This window comes from Xyrauchen texanus, chromosome 2 (assembly GCF_025860055.1).
Source record: "Xyrauchen texanus isolate HMW12.3.18 chromosome 2, RBS_HiC_50CHRs, whole genome shotgun sequence".
NCBI classification, from domain to species: domain Eukaryota; kingdom Metazoa; phylum Chordata; class Actinopteri; order Cypriniformes; family Catostomidae; genus Xyrauchen; species Xyrauchen texanus.
In genome coordinates this window covers 61,366,198-61,383,599 of record NC_068277.1, presented here as the reverse complement: position 1 = coordinate 61,383,599, position 17,402 = coordinate 61,366,198, and the positions used below count along the sequence as shown (strand labels likewise).

At 39.2% G+C, this 17,402-nt stretch overlaps 1 protein-coding gene and 1 pseudogene across 1 annotated transcript in view; one reads left to right on the top strand and one right to left on the bottom strand.

Annotated features, from left to right (window-relative positions):
• LOC127656003 (histone H2A-like) overlaps positions 1-17,402 on the bottom strand; it is a 357,620-nt gene that overhangs the window by 263,154 nt on the left and 77,064 nt on the right. The window lies entirely within an intron of this gene.
• On the top strand, positions 9,219-15,972 carry LOC127656102 (histone H2B type 1-like; annotated as a pseudogene).

Below are 17,402 nucleotides of genomic sequence, written 5' to 3'. Positions count from 1 at the left end.
TATGCACTGATAATCTAACTAGGGACAGATGACAGCCAATCCTTTTCTAAATGTGATACAATAATGAACACCTGTGTAGAATTTATTTATATATATATATATATATATATATATATATATATATATATATATATATATATATATATATATACTGCACCTACCAGGTCCTCGATCAGGATGTTCAAGCATGAACCTTGCCACATCTACATTTTCCCCACCATGGTCACTACGGACACGCTGAGGCAGACCATGAACATGCACAGCTTCCAAGAAACATTGCAGTACAGTAGAGGCCCTGTTGTTATTACTGGCTTTCAGGAACATTATTTTATGGCTAAAGCCATCAATGCCACATGGACAACTATTCTCCAACTGTGAAAAGAGGGAGGAAGAGAGAATATATAATTAGAAAAAATTATTTAACAGGAACAGTTGACAATGTGATGGTATAGATATGATGGCTGATTATTGTAATGCCTCAAATGATAAATCAACTTTTTAAAATTTATATTGTGTATTTGCAAATAGACAGCTATGTATTTACAGTCGTCTATTTTTATCCCGCATTAGACGAATAATCGAAAAAATAAAAACTTAAAAATACAACAACAAAAAAATTGTTGTCCAGAACAAATACTACCTACTAATAATGTTACTAATTACAAAAAAAATAATAAAATAAAATGATAAAACATTAAACGGTACCTTATTTTATAAGTCTTACCGGATGAGTTTATGGTTGCCATCAATATGCCACAGGGAGAGAGGTGCTGGAACTGAATAAGGGCGTCTTGGTACAATATTCAGTTCCAGTCCACGTAACATAGTTCCAACCGGATCAATGGCTTTCATAACCTCACGGACTCTTCGTTGCTGTACCCTAGAAACAGAACTGTTATAATGACATGCAAAAGTTTCTCCTCCTTAGTCAAAATATGTTGCTATGCATATCAATGTCAGTAAAAGACAACCGTATTTCCTAAATTGATGTATTGTATGACAACAACTAGTGTAGGGGTCTGTTTCCCTGCTCCTGGAGAGTTACCGTCCTGCAGATTTTAGCTCCAACCCTAATCAAACACACCCGAAGGGGCTAATGATGTGTTCAGGGTTGATTGATAATTACAGAGTTAGAGCAAGGTTGGGACTGAAGTCTGCAGGACAGTAGCTCTCCAGAAGCAGGGTTGAAGATCCCTGCTACAAGGGTAAACAGAACAGAACCAAATGTATAGCAGATGTCATTAATGTTTCTATTGGCAATAGAAATTAATCAGATTTGAATATCAGAAGGCGAAGTCCTACTTTCAACGAGAGGTGCCTGGAGCTGGGTATGGAAGAGGCTAATTAGCTCCTGAGCAACACACTAAGCTACTGAATAATACTGAATGGTCTATATAGAGATACCATGATAGGAACCGTACTCCTATGTAGACGTAAATCAGCTGAGAGTCAGCGAATACAAGCTAGAAGTAACACTACATTTGATGTCCAGACAAAGGGGATTTCTGAATTTCCTTAGAAATACTTCTCATATACTTGGTAGGCAATTATTACTTTCATTTCCTTAAAGTGGCCCAATAGCTTGTGATTTTATAATAGGTTTTTTAACCCAATAGTTTTTTTAAAACTAACCAAAAATAGTGTGGAGCCATGATAAGTTTGAGCTAAAATGTATTTGTGCAGTGCCCTAACTTACTGCTCCATTCCTTTTTCACAAACAATAATTGAAAAAAAAAAAATGTAAATTATATTTTTTGAAATTAATATAAAGAAATTGTTTTTAAACAATTAATTGTAAATTAAGCTTCTGTTCATCTAAATTTTATATCCAACCTTTTGCATGCTGCTGTATGACCTGACTAATAAACCAACCTATCGGCAATATCAGTACACATACAGTAATGATGAGGAATATAAACCATTTCTCTATGGTTAAGCATGTTGTATACATTTTTTAACAGTTCTCTGAAGAAGTAACACACTCTTTTTGAAACATACTCACGTTTGAAACATACCTTATACCTCTTGCTTTAAGATGTCCCATGACCATCTTGTGTCCTGTATTAGGACAACTGGCAATAAATTCTATTACATTTTTTTTTAAGTCTTCATCAGTGATATCACTGTAAGTCTGCCTCACAGATAACTGATACTGGGTCATTCTGTTCCGGATTGTTCGTTGACTTAGAGAATACATTGCAGCAATTTCTTTAACTGTGAAATGTTCGTCAAGCAAATATTTCAGTTGCTCTTCACTGAGAAAGAAAAACCTTTCACAGGTTTGGACTGGCAAAGAAAAGATATGTAGCTCATGCAATGCAACATTTAATAGTGAAAATATCTCCTCTTCATGTCGCAGTGGTCTGTACACAACAAATCTGGACAAAACATGGACAATGCTTTCCAGTCTCAAGAAAAAGTTATTGCGGTGTGTATCTACAGCAGCCTGTCTCAGCTCTGCACCTAATGACTGCAGGCTCTCAGAGATGGCACTCAGCACATCCTGAAGAACATGTGGTTCTTCGCTGAAAAGAGAAAAAAAGAAAAGAAAAAAAACATCAGATCAATAAAATACAGTCCAGTGTAGCAATCAAGACACTCCTAGGGGATACAATTACAGGGTGATATTACCAAAATATGTAAATACTGCTTGAATTTTACATTTACAATTAATTTACTTTTTTAAATTACAATGTGATAGTTTGTTTCACTGTTTACTTAAATGGTTGGAAAAGGTTGTGCGATTTTGTCTAAAAAAATAAAAACATGTTCTTGGTGCTGTGTAACCAGAGGGTGAAGCTTCCAATAACACATCTAAAAGCTATCAATCAACTCTCAGACAAAAGAAAAAGAACACTGTCTCACACCAGAGTATGTGATTGGAGTGGTAATATTTCCTCCAGAGCGGAGAGAGACTTTATGAAGAGGGGGGATGGGCTTGTGGTGGCTGGAGGTAATGGCTCTGCAGTAGATTGTTGTCTGTTTATTAACCATGGTTTTATCATGTTTTTTGGGCGTATTGACTACTACAATTAAAAAATTTGTCAGGATTTGTAAAGTGCGAAAGTTTAAATGGTTCCCCAACGAGCAAAAATGCTCAGTTTAATTACACAGGTAAAAAAATAGACAACTAAACCGTTTCAATTTTATTTTTATGTTTAGTTCTATAGACCCACGGTTGTCAAACTGGGGTACGTGTACCCCCAGGGGTACGTGGACTGATTTCAGGGGGTACGCGAAAAAATATCTAAGAGACTGTTCGTTTTTTATTTAAGGGGCTACTGGAGGAGTTTTGAGATCTGTATAGTCAAAAAAGACTTGACCCTCCCTTCGACAGCAATAATTTTTTCTATAACCCTCCAAAATGATTGTGAAAAAAGGCATGACCCTCCCCGATAATTTATTGATTACTTCTGTACTGGTTTGCGCTTGGCAAAGATGTTCAGATAGCCATTGTTTTTTTTACAACCAAACGACTAAACTCCTGCTTTCTCATCTTACTAGGGCTGTAACGATAGACCAAACCTACAATTCGGTTTGTATCACGATTTTTGATTTTAGATTTGAAAAAAAAATCATGTTTTCGGTGCTGATGCAGTGGTGACGCTCATGTAACATGCAAGGGTGGCGCTGCCAATAAAGTATCTAAAAGCTGCCACAAAGAACCGGCAAAAGTAATGATTATGAATATGTCAAATATAGCAAGGAGACATTTTAATTGTTTATTAATAAACAAGTGTTTGTCAGTGTCGGCTGCAAAGATGAAGTTGGCGATGTTGACTCGCGATCTTCAGTAGTGAACGCGCCAGAGAGAAATGCACATTTCATACGGATTACATAAGCAGAGAGTCTGATTTCTTTCGTTTTGAATTGTTCTGTTAAAAAGTAGACATTCCAAGTTTTCTATATATTTCTCAGGCCTGTGAGGCAAGTACCTTATACGCTGTGTTTCGGTTCATTTCTTAGACGAGAGTTCAGTTCACGCGCCGGCGCCTCCGTGTCATGATGATCTATTTTCTACTATATTTACTTCTTATTTATTAAATCTAGGCAATTGGTTGATGAAACATTGATTAAAATTAAGATACAATTAATAAAAAACGAAATTCACTTTAAAGAAAGTTTTAAAGTCACTTTCAGAGCGGTCATGTCCGTAACGGAGAACTGTCACGTCCGTAACATTGTTTTTTCCCTCATAAATGCGAAAACAAAAAATTTTATAAAAATTATATTTTAAGTTCTGTGGAGGCCGACCCTCATCCGGTGGGTAGTATTACTTTTGTTTTGCGCTGTGTAGTTCATAGAATTACTAAAACATATTTTGCCACAGGTCTAAATGTTAAAGATTTTTTGTGTCACGTCACATGTGTATTTCCCTCATATTAGCCTAAATATAAAACGCATGTGTAGACTGATATTTTTCTAATGTCTGGAGCTTTATTAAGGGAGTATGGATATATAAACAGACATTTCAGTATTAAATGCATTTTCTGAGAATTTATATTTCAAGTTTTGACTGCAAATGTCACGTCCATAACGCTGGAATTGCCCAATTTTAAAGAATTTATCCTCAACTAGTTTTTTGGCGTAGGTCTACGTATTTTATTATATTAACTTCTACTAATAGTAATTTTAAAATGTGGTAGCCCTACATCTAACACATCACACTCCACTGTTATGGTGGCAATTTCAGTAGATTTACTCACTAACATTGTTGTGGAAACACAATAAGAATGGAAACTAAAATATGGTAGTATCGTGCTACAGTGCACATTCTATCAGCTACAGTTCTGGGTCCTCAGTCCCAATACTATAAAACTCGACGTAGCCTACGTTCACTTCACATGTTAATGCAGCGGTAGAGTTACACTCACATGACACTGCACTTATTCGCAATCACAAAAGTTCATTATTTGCTCGTGCTTTAAAGCTTTGCCGGGTAAACATTTTATTGGCGTTCTGATCTGACATGATCGCACTTTTTCTATTAACAAAATATTTGAGAGTGGAGATTGGGTTCATATCTGTTTAAAATCATTATATTCAGCACATTTGTATCATATGTTGACTTTTGATGAGATTTGTATCATATTTTTATGATTCTATTCACTATTCTCGACAAAATTGATAAAAATAAATATTATTAAATAAAAAAAACCTTGTTGTTAACAATTGGTGGTGTTGGGGGTACTCCGGAAAATCTATAATGTCTCAGGGGGTACATGCCTGTTAAAAGTTTGGGAACCACTGCTATAGACAAAATGTAACAAATATCAAGTCAAAAAAGTGAAAGAATGCCACATTCATGAAAGTAACCGAAAATTGTAAAAAAGTTTTTTCACTTGAATGTTGATAGTGCGAACTGACCAAAGAACTGGAAAGCTAATGACAGTCACAAAACTCCCGCAAAAAGCGGACTTCCCTCTTACCTTGACATTTCCTTGATTGTTTCGTAGCCTATACTTTCAGACTACACACAATACATGATTGACTTTTAGTTAGTTGAATGAGTCAAGTTCTTTAACCATAAAGTCTAACTACACAATGAGAGGAAAATAACATTTAACCATCCACAAAATGTTATTACGTTGTTGAATGCACATGCTCCAAAACTACTACGTCATGATGATGCACTAGGCTACTTGCAGTATTTGTGTGTGAGTGCGCTGGTAATCCCTACGTTCTGAGGACCAATTGACCCCACAAATATAGTAATAGCAGTAAATTTTGACCTTGTGGGGAGTGTTTTGGTCTCCATGAGGAAACAATCTTATAAATCATTCAGAAATATGTTTTCTATAATGTTAAAATGCATAATATTCAGACTGGTACCTTTTGTATGTGAGGGAGAAAATGAATGTGCATGTAAGCCTCATTGTCCTCCAGACTCTTTCTAAATCAGAGTTTAAGTGTTGTAACTGAGTACAATAACTGACAAACACTTAAACGAAATTTAACCTTGTTGATGCTTAAGCCACTGCAAGGATTCGAAAGAAACAATTTTGATTAATGGTAAACCATTCGGATTACAAATCATTATGCTACAAAATGACTAACTGCTGGCCGCAAAATAAAAAAAATAGAAAGAAGTGGGGAAAAATGTAAAAGAAAATCAAACACAACTTGATTCAGGGGAACAATCTTTTTTGTATAGCCTATCCCTTGTTGTTCAAGGGTTATTAACATACAAATACTTCAGAGACAGTGCAAAATCTTACACAAATATTGTACACTTACACTAACAATAGGCCTACACACTAATGGTTACTTGATGAGAGAAATGAACATATTGTTCATACAGTAAACTATCACATTGAACTCCCTCGATGATTGTTATTTATTTGCAGACATTTTTAGGGACTGTATTTTACCATAAAAAAGGAAACCTCACTGTTTCCCAACCCTGTTCCTGGAGATACACCAAACACAACACATTTCCCTGCTCTTCATCATAATCACTTCATCTCGGATCATCATCTCGATCCACACATCAGCTCTTCAGTTGAGACTCTGAGACATAAGCAGTGAAAGGAGGAAGACTTCAGCAACGGGTCTTCAGGGTCAGGAAACACTGGACTACATGTCTAGTGAGCTTCAGAAAGAGTTTGGTGACAAGGCCAAGAAAATGTTTCTTATTTTTAGAAGAGGTGAAAAATTATACATTAACACAATAATTCAAACACAGTGACATATTTATATACATATACATTTATCCCAGACTATATGCTTGTTGGGCTGGTGCAGTATAGCACAGGAGTTTTTGTTCCGTTACAGCAGCGAAAATAGTTCCAAACAACAGGACAGCGCATCTCAGAGCAACATTCACCCATGATTCATTACTGAGTAATTCAGCATTTTGAACTAATCGTTCGAGTCAAAGATTCAATCACCCATCATTAAACTGCCTCATTCTGAATAAATCAGCCGTTTGAACGAATAGTTTAAATGAATGGCTCAATGACTTGCTCTTTAAGAGGCCGCCTGCCGCCTTCTACTGGCGGTTTAGTTTCAAAGTATCATTCTTTTCAACATTCCTTATTTGTATATTCAAAAAAATATTTAAAACAATCTCATAATCTCATTTAATACAGTTGTAATTTTTCAATTTAACTTACCGGTATGTAATTTGATTGGTAGCAGGCTCAGCCACTTGGCTAGGCTGTCTTATTATTTTAATTGAATGTATTCAATTATTAATAAAATGTAAGAATTTGAAATTAAATTTAGAGCATACATTAAATAAAATTAGGGGAAAAGTGCCCTTTATAAAGATACAAAAAATTATTCAGATAAGAGTGTTTTCAAAAATGAAACATTGACAATTTAAGTTTAAAGTAAGTAAAGCCTCTGTTTAGGCTATAAAGGAAATGTAATTTTGCCAAAAGAAGAACTTTTAATTTAAATAAATGTTAATTTTAAATCGGCCTACTTCAGTGTGATATGTTACCATATTATCATGCTTAATTAAATAATTGTAATGTGATGATCAGATGCAGATATCTAAATCAAATATGGGTGGTTGGCGGGTGGATTATTATTTATTTTTAACAACAGATTCAAGTGACAACAAAGTGCACCAGATTAATGAATTTATCTTTAAAATGTACAAAATTTTCTCCCGGGGAGGCAAGCCCCCGGACCCCTTGAGTGTTAGGATTTTGCCACCTCTGCCTCATTTTGAGACAGGAAAAACCCTGACATTGGTCCATATATATTTTGCCTACAGTAGGCTACATAGCAAGGTAGTCTTCAGAATTTATCATTTTATAATTACATACATTTTAGGGGACCCCCCAAGAGTCATAAATCAATTCGAACCCTGCCCATAGAAAATCATTACAAGAACGCTTAAAGTGGTTTAGTGCAGATTAGACTGTCCCGTTATTACGCCGAAATAACTATGTCGAAATAACAGAAACTTATGTTGAAATAATGACTCAATATCTCGAAATAGAAAGTTTTCTTTTTTCTGCACCATTTGTTTCAGGGCTGCATAGAACACAGCCTGAATATAGGCTAATCGATTCCAGAAATAATATTTGGCGGTGCTTTGGTCTTTATTGGGGGTGCTGAGCACAGCTAGCCTGCCCTAGCGCCACCCATGATTAATATTACCAATATTAAAACACATAAAAATATAGCCTGCTGCCTATATACATGAGATATATAATAGTGTTGTAAACCCTCAAAAACATGAAAACAGTGTGTGTTATGATCATATCCCAAATTTAAAAGGTACAATAGTGAGATGATAGAATTCAGCCTAACTATTAGGCTAATAGCCAGACGTTGATCCACACGTACGTTATCCACACGTTTATCCACACGTATGTTATCCAGACATTGATCCACACGTACGTTATCCAGACGTTGATCCACACGTACGTTATCCAGACGTTTATCCACACGTTTACCCAAGCGTGCGTTATTCAGACGCAAAGTAAATACAATCCGTTTTCAGCTACGTCGCCGCCACGCCGCCGCGGACTTTGAGCACAGCTCCAACACGTGACCGTGACGTGTGACGTCTCAAATCTTACGTCTGACGCCTGAATACTATGGGATTTTGGCCAGACGGCTCGCGAGCGTATACACGTTAGTTCACCTCTCAGTTTGCTTAGCGATCGCCAAAAAGTGCACAAATCACACCTCATAATCCACGTGTATGTAGCGGTGTGTTATCTGCGTTGTGTCTACTAAGAATCACTCTTGAATGCTGAAACTCGTCTCGTCAATCCTCTTTTATTTCATCTGGAGTAACAAACAGATTATGAGGACTCGTGCAGCACTTAGAGCAATGCACGACACGTGCGCTCTGAATACTCATGCAGACTGGGCAATAAACTTTTACATAAACAGATTTTAAGAAAATACAACAATAATTAATGTACCTGGAGTAACAAACAGATTATGAGGACTCGTGCAGCACTTAGAGCAGCGTGCCGCAGCAATGCACGACATGCGCTGCAAAAGATAAAGAATAAAAGTAACGTAAAAACACTTAAAGAAAATAATTAATGAAACATGCATGTGTCCATTTCAGAGGGACTTAAAGTCACAATTACTCAAGTATAACGTATGAAACAATCAGTTAAAACAAATTACGACCTTATTAAATCAGCACATAAACTTGCGTGACCTACCGCTGTGAATACTCATGCAGACTGGGAAGAAGCAAAGTGCGTTACTCCCCCAAATCAGCATGGCGGACAGAAAGAATGAGGAAAACCCAAAAATGGTCATGGCAAGTGGAATCACAAAATAAATGTTCTCAATGCACACCTGCTACATTCCCCCCTGCTGACTTCCACTTGCACATGACAAAACAAAAGAACACAAACATAACTCATCAAAATGCTACAAAGTCACTCAAAACAAAACAGGTACATTCAACCACATAATATGAGAAACAGTAAGAGAAACAATATCCGTTCCATAGTACCAAGAGATAATACTGTAAATCAAGTGACACACTAAACTCCAGTCGTAAGACTATTCTCATCCGAATTAGTAATGTAAGAGGGTTGCAAAGCCTCCAAACACTCAAAGGAATAACATGCCTGTTACATATTACATACATCTAGTAGTCAGTTTTGCACAGCATTTCATACAATTTTATCTACTTTTTAGATTACTCGTAAATCCCCTACCTTCAAGATACTACAACTCACAGATATGCACATTTTAATCATACTATTTAATCTTTCTCAGATATGATACCTCTATGAACAGGAGAAACAAAAAAAAAAAAAAAAAACTACAACCCAGACATAACCTTCTGGTGCATATTCTGGATAAGTCTAATGACTGGTTTAACCACCCTTCCACATCTGGTTTTGACAGTTAATGACCCGCCCTGATTTGAAGGCGCTCCTGAACACTGCAGTACGTGGTCAGTGGCTACAGTATCAGTATATACATCTGCATCAGCCTGATTAATACTCCTATCAACATCAGGTTCGCATGTCAAAGATCTGCCTTCCGTCTGACCATTGAGGCTTGTAGTATGATGAGCAGAAAGGGTGGTAAACCTTTCATCTGGAATCAACTGGAGAGAATCAGACTCCGAAAGATCAACTTCAGAAACTGGGAGTTCTGACACCCACGCCACAGTTCTCTCATCTGGTTCATTGACAGGCAGTCTCAATTCTGCATTTTCGCTCACAGACAAACTTGACCCACTCAAGGCAACATTCTCGGAAGAATTATCTTCTGAAATCTCATTCTGAAGAGGTAAGAAGTTCACCGGCATGATGAGATTTCTATGAACAACTTTCTCAGTTCCAGTCACACAATTTTGGATACGGAATGTATGGACCTCATTATTCATTCCTTTCACTATGTAAATGTGACTCTCCCATCTATCAGCGGTCTTCCTCTTGCCACGCTCGCCCTTAATGGCCAGCAGCACTCTATCACCGATGTTCACCGGAGCACCTTTCTGCTTCTTGTTGTAGAGATTTGCTTGCCTCTGTTGTTGTTTTGAAGCTGAACCTTGGGCCACTTTCATCGCTTGTGCAAGATCATCTCGGAAAGACTGCACATCCTGGTTATAGTCGACCACCTGGTCATCAAGCAGCACAGAGTCAAACATCATGTCGACGGGCAACCTGGGAGTTCTACCAAACATTAACTGGAATGGAGGGAAACTGGTAGTCTCATGTATTGTTGCATTATAGCAACAAGTGAGAGACTTCAACATTTGTGGCCATCTGTGCGTTGCTTTAGGTGGTAAGGCACGAATCATGTTACCCAATGTTCGGTTGAATCTCTCAACAGTCCCGTTTCCCATTGGGTGGTAGGGATTCGTATGAGATTTCTGAACACCAGCAAGCTGAAGCATTTCAGAAATCAGGCTGCTTTCAAAATTGGCTCCCTGATCTGAATGTATCCGCTCAGGAAAGCCGTAAACACAGAAAAAGTTGTCCCATAGCTGCTTCGCAACTACCTTCGCGGATTGATTAGGACAAAGGTGCCTTGATAAAGCAGCATTATTCAATTCAATATCTGAACAGGGCTTGTCTTGTGCTTGCTTCTCAAAAGGATGACACGACCAGTGGAACACATCTTGGACATTCTCTGTATTCACAGCCCGTGATTCCTCCAAGAGAGCACCATAGGGCACTCTGGTAAGTCGGTGGAACACACTGGGTCGCACAAACGGTTCACGGCTGAGGGCGTCTGCAACTACATTCTTAGGCCCAGAAATGTATTTGATGTTGAAATTATACGGTGCGATCTTTGCGACCCATCTTTGCTCGCAAGCATCCAACTTGGGTTTTGTAAGAATGTAGGTCAGTGGGTTGTTGTCTGTCCATACGGAGAACTGCTGACCCTTGAGCCAGTGACTAAATTAGTCACAGATTGCCCATTTGAGAGCAAAAAACTCTAGCCTATGAGCTGGATATTTTGATTGGGCATAATTAAGTGACTTGCTAGCAAAGGCTATGGGGCGAGCAACCTCTCCACCCGCCACCACCTGAGAAAGGACAGCACCAAGCCCATTACTGGACGCATCGACAGACAGCAAGAAAGGTTTACTAAAATCTGGGTGTGCCAAAGTGACTCTTTCGAGTAAAGCCTGTTTCAGCGAACTAAAGGCATCTCGACATTCCTGAGTCCAGTCAGAAGAGGTAAGTTTTCTGCCTGCCGTCACACGTTTCTGTCCTTTGGTGTGCCTCGGTTTCCTCACGCCTGATGTTAATGTAAAGAGGGGTCTACCAATGCGAGAACAGCCTTTGATATATTGCTGGTCGAAAACTACCATCCCCAGGAATGACCTCACTTTTGTTTGTGATGGAATGTCAGTGCCATCTTCCATAAGATCCTGTTCTGTGATGTCAACAATAGCTTTGACCTTTTCAGGATCCGTAGTCACGCCTTCACTACTCACAAAGTGGCCAAGAAACTTAACTGATGTCTTCATGAAATGACACTTCTTCTGAGACAGCTTTAGATTGTGAGTTCGAAGTCTGTGGAATACCATCTCTAGTCATTCCAAAGCAAGCTGTTCATCAGGAGCAAAAACGAGGATGTCATCCAGATAGCACAACATGCTCATGAAGTTCTGATCGCCAAATATGTTCATCATCATCCTCATGAATGTCGCAGGACTATTGCATAGGCCCTGCGCAAGCCTATTATATTCATAAAGACCAAAAGGAGTAGTAAATGCAGTGAATTTTCTGTCACTCTCGTGCACTTCTACGTTATAATAACCTGATGTTAAGTCCATTGTGGAAAAGAATGCGTTACCACCTAGAGCCGCAAGTGCATCCGCTTGATGCGGAAGAGGATGTGCATCTTTGACGGTCCGCGCATTCAGCCAGCGAAAGTCTGTGCACAGTCTCAGATCACCATTCCTTTTCCAGACTAACACCAAAGGAGATGCATAATCACTCATTGACTTTCTGATTATGTCATGCTCCTCCATGTCGTCCAAGGCCTCTCGCAGCTTCTCATAGTGCGACGGTGACATTCTTCTGTAAGGAAGCCTGAACGGCTTAGACAGATTCTGTGAACAAAGCCTTTGGCCCTACCACAATCCAGTCCATGACGTGAAAATATCGACTCATACTTGATCAACAATTCAGCCAACCTCGCTCTCCAGTAAGGTGACAAAGAATTAGAGCTTATATCAACATCATGCAGTCCCAGGCTAGACAGGGTTGAGCCAGCCAGACCATGTAGCATGTAGTGTTGACTCTCGGTCTCACACTGCTTAGTACTGCATTTTGTCTGGCTTTCAGTCTCCAATTCATTACACTGCAAATCTTTCGTCTGTTGATAAGACATGCCAAAACAGTCAACATCAAAGTCTTCAAGAGCCATGCAGGTGTACACATCAGCCAGCTTACAGTTGCGTTTTAGACAGACAGGTTTGTTCGATGGGTTGATAACTTTAACTGGTGTACTACCATCCCCCCATAAGGACACCACTATCCTGCCCACCAACACATTTCTTGGTGCAGTGCGCGCTGTGCTGGGCTCCACAATAATTGTACTACCTGCAGATAGGATTTTATCACTAACTAACTTCCCCCACACTATATGTTCTTGCATGGGCTCCAGAGTGACAGCATGTTTCAGCTTTACAGTTCCTACTTTATTAGGTGACTCCGTCCCTTTCCATGTTTCAACATTGCACAAAAGTTGAATCAAAACTCCAGAAATCATTTGATATTTTGATGTCATGAATGAGATGTTTTATGACATTACTTCCTAAAATTAGGTCAGCATTTTGCCCATCAACAATTAAAGCAGGTACAGAGAAGGAGCAGTCAAAAACTTTCATCTGTACGTCACACACTCCCTGTGGGCTCGTTTTCTGACCACCACAGCCAATCAGTGTGAGCAGTGTTGGAGATATGTCATCTGAGGTAAGTACTTTTGCTTCAATGAGTTTGGACAGAGCTTGTGTACTTATAGTACAGGCCATAGACCCACTGTCAAGCATGGCTCAAAGCAAAACAACTTCCTGTACCAAAACATCAGTAAAGAACAGATCATCATTTGCGTTAAGTCTCTGCACATTTTGAAAAATCACTTTTGTCTTGTCATCAACAGTACTGCAAAACTCAGAATAGACAGATGCCAAATCGATATCCTCATTACCAGGGGACATTATGCATGGCCCATCACTAGTCCCCTCCTCATGTGGGCCATCTAGTTTCCCAACTGACCAGAGTCGGGACCGCTCTGTTGAACTTGTGGTTTGGGGCCAGTCCCGGCAGAACAAGCTGATGCTCTGTGGCCAGGGGCATGACAGTTAAAGCACAAGCGGTTTATTCGACAGTGTGAAAAAGTATCATGACTTGCATCGCCACATACTTCGCATGCAACATTTTGTTTGTTCACACCACTCCGTACTTTGTATTGAGGTCTGTTCACTCTTGATGCCTGCTGGCAAGAACCCTGGTCCAAAACTCGTTCCAAAAGACTGATCATGCGATTCAAAGACTGATCCTGAGTACAGTGCTCAGTATCCTGAGGTGACGCTACTGCTGTATTTTTCTCCATACCACGACCATGAGCACACAAAATGTCTGTCGACTGGGCATGACACACAATGTCAATCACCTTATGCAGCCTAATCCAGTAATCAAATGGTTTTTCATTTTTCAAAGGCAAAGTGGCATAAAAATCTGCCAAAGGCATGCATGAATACACAGTATCGCTACAATGTTGTTTGAGCAGGTCAAAAATTGGCTTTGGACCATCACTGAGGTCAATCAGTGGGTTACTTCTCAGTCCAACCTTCACTACATCACGCGCTTTGCCCTTTAACTTTGTCAGTACTTCATCGATTTGGTCTTTCAAGGGCACTTCATGTTTTCTCAAGCACACTTTTACTGTCTCCACCCACTCGTCAACACAAATTTTCTCTTCCCCATCACCTCTGAAGAACGGGGGCTCGTTAACATCTTGCTTAACAACTAAGCTGACTTTTGAAAAATCACCCATAGTAATAGTTGAATCACTTTGCTTGTTTTTGCTAAAACCCCCAGATTCAAGACAGGTAATGATGATCTGTTTCACTATGTCAGTTATCAGATTCACTGGTACAGCGTTTAAATCAGAGAGTTGCACAGAATCATCCGAAACAGCACAAGACTGAGACACAGTGGATGTCGGCACATTAACATGTCTTGTGTGTATAGGGGTTGAAGAAAGTGGACTAATTTTATCAGCCCCGCCTGTCTGATGTGCTTGGATGAACCTCAGTACACCCCTCCCTCTTCCCATGTTCATCTGACCATGAAAACTCTCCATATCAGTATCTGACATTCAACTTAAAATACCACTTCTGATTTTTTTTCTCTTTTTTTTTTTTTAAATATGTAAAAAAAAAAATATATATATATATCTATTATTAACTTCAATTATCAAAATATTTCAGTCCCTTTAAAACTTCGGAAGTTTCCCTGAATCAGAGATCTTTCAGTTCACATCACATAAATGGCGAACCTCTCATCCACTCAGTCACGTTGCAGCGGCGCGCTCATTCGCCAATCACCCCGGCAACTCCTCCACTCGCGTGCAAACGGCCTGGTCCCACGAAGAGTGAAGCAACGATCACGGCACCAGTTGTAGCGGTGTGTTATCTGCGTTGTGTCTACTAAGAATCACTGTTGAATGCTGAAACTCGTCTCGTCAATCCTCTTTTATTTCATCTGGAGTAACAAACAGATTATGAGGACTCGTGCAGCACTTAGAGCAGTGTGCGACAGCAATGCATGACGCGCGCTGTGAATACTCATGCAGACTGGGCAATAAACTTTTACATAAACAGATTTTAAGAAAATACAACAATAATTAATGTACCTGGCGTAACAAACAGATTATGAGGGCTCGTGCAGCACTTAGAGCAGCGTGCGGCAGCAATGAACGACATGCGCTGCAAAAGATAAAGAATAAAAGTAACGTAAAAACACTTAAAGAAAATAATTCATGAAACAAGCATGTGTCCATTTCAGAGGGACTTAAAGTCACAATTACTCAAGTATAACGTATGAAACAATCAGTTAAAACAAATTACGACCTTATTAAATCAGCACATAAACTTGCGTGACCTACCGCTGTGAATACTCATGCAGACTGGGAAGAAGCAAAGTGCGTCACTCTCCCAAATCAGCATGGCGAACGGAAAGAATGAGGAAAACCCAAAAATGGTCATGGCAAGTGGAATCACAAAATAAATGTTCTCAATGCACACCTGCTACATGTACAAAGTCCTGAAGCAGGTTCATCCTGACACCGGTATCTCCTCCAAGGCGATGGGAATCATGAACTCCTTCGTCAATGACATCTTCGAGCGCATCGCCGGTGAGTCGTCTCGCTCACTACAAGCGCTCCACCATCACCTCGAGAGAGATCCAGACCGCCGTGCGGCTGCTGCTGCCCGGTGAACTGGCCAAACACGCCGTGTCTGAGGGCACAAAGGCCGTCACCAAGTACACCAGCTCCAAGTAAAGTGTGATGAAGCTTTCAGCAACACCACAGGCTCTTTTAAGAGCCACCCATGTACTCGTCTAAAGAGCTTCTTTAATTTCCCACAATATTAGTGATTGCAGAACACGTGGACATGATTTCTTGAACCAAGCGTAACATTACAAACTGAAACCTGTACTAACCTAGTTCAAACAAAAATGAATCAAGTTAAACATAATCGAAAGCTGTAGTGTATTCTGAATTATATCAGGAATATACTCCCTTAATCTGTGATGGAGAACATCGTAAAATAATTAAAACATTTCTACTGTTAAGTGCTTAAGCAATCCACAGAAACTGCACTATTCAAAACATACTTTTAACCTGTTTAAAATACAATCATTCACCAAATAACACCACGAGCAGTATTCAAGTAGGCCAGTTCAGTATAATTATTGTATTTAAAGTATGGACATTCACTATAACAATGAGTACGTTTACATTTATAATCAAACTACCTCAGGTTTTTGCATTGTCAAGCTACAGTCTTCATCACTCTGTCAATGTACACATGACACCACGTGTAATCGATTAACTGAGGAAATGCACAATCGAATCAGTGAAGAAAGGACATCAGCTAAAGACGTGACATACATGTTTTCCGGTTGACCTACATAGACGACCTTGTGAATACATAGACGATTAAGAAAATGTATGGTTTGTCTATATTTTAGGGATGTAAAGATGCACTCCGAGCCGGTTGAAAATCGATGAAAATATGTGATGATTCGTGTCGGTTGAGATGTTAAAGGAATCGCGATGCACGTTTTAAACAGCAGGGGCGCTGAAGCAGTATATTTTCACCTCGCTTTACAGGCGCGATAGCAGCGAACAAGTTGTAGCATTAAACAGTAGCAAACATGGCGGCGGCAAGTGTAGATCTTGATCTTGAGGATGCCCCATCTTCATTCAAATCGGAGGTGTGGTGGCATTTTGGCTTTCCGAAGACTAAAAATTAAAGTGGTGAGGTGGTAACGGACAAAACAAAAACTGTGTGCAGATACTGCAAGAAGATGTTAATATACACCAATAGCACAATGTTGTGGCAAAAAATTATCAACCAACCATTATCACTGCGTAAGAGACACTCTGACTCAAACAGTCTTTTAAAATTATTTATTCTTGCAAGAAGGACCCGGTCATTACACAGGAGTTGATCTGTGCCTTGAGTGGGACCCAGAGGGGAGGGCTGACTTGTATTTTATACTCTTTTATCCCAAGGTTTCTCAACAAAAGCAGATCCTCCCCCTCTGCATCCCTCAGACACAGAGGCATTCCCTTGCCATGACTATTACTGTTCAATGAGTATCAAAATTTCTACAACAATTCCCGCTTTTTATCATTCAGATTACTCAATCACAATAATAAACAATAAGACAAATTTTAAGTCATATCATCACACTTACACTCTT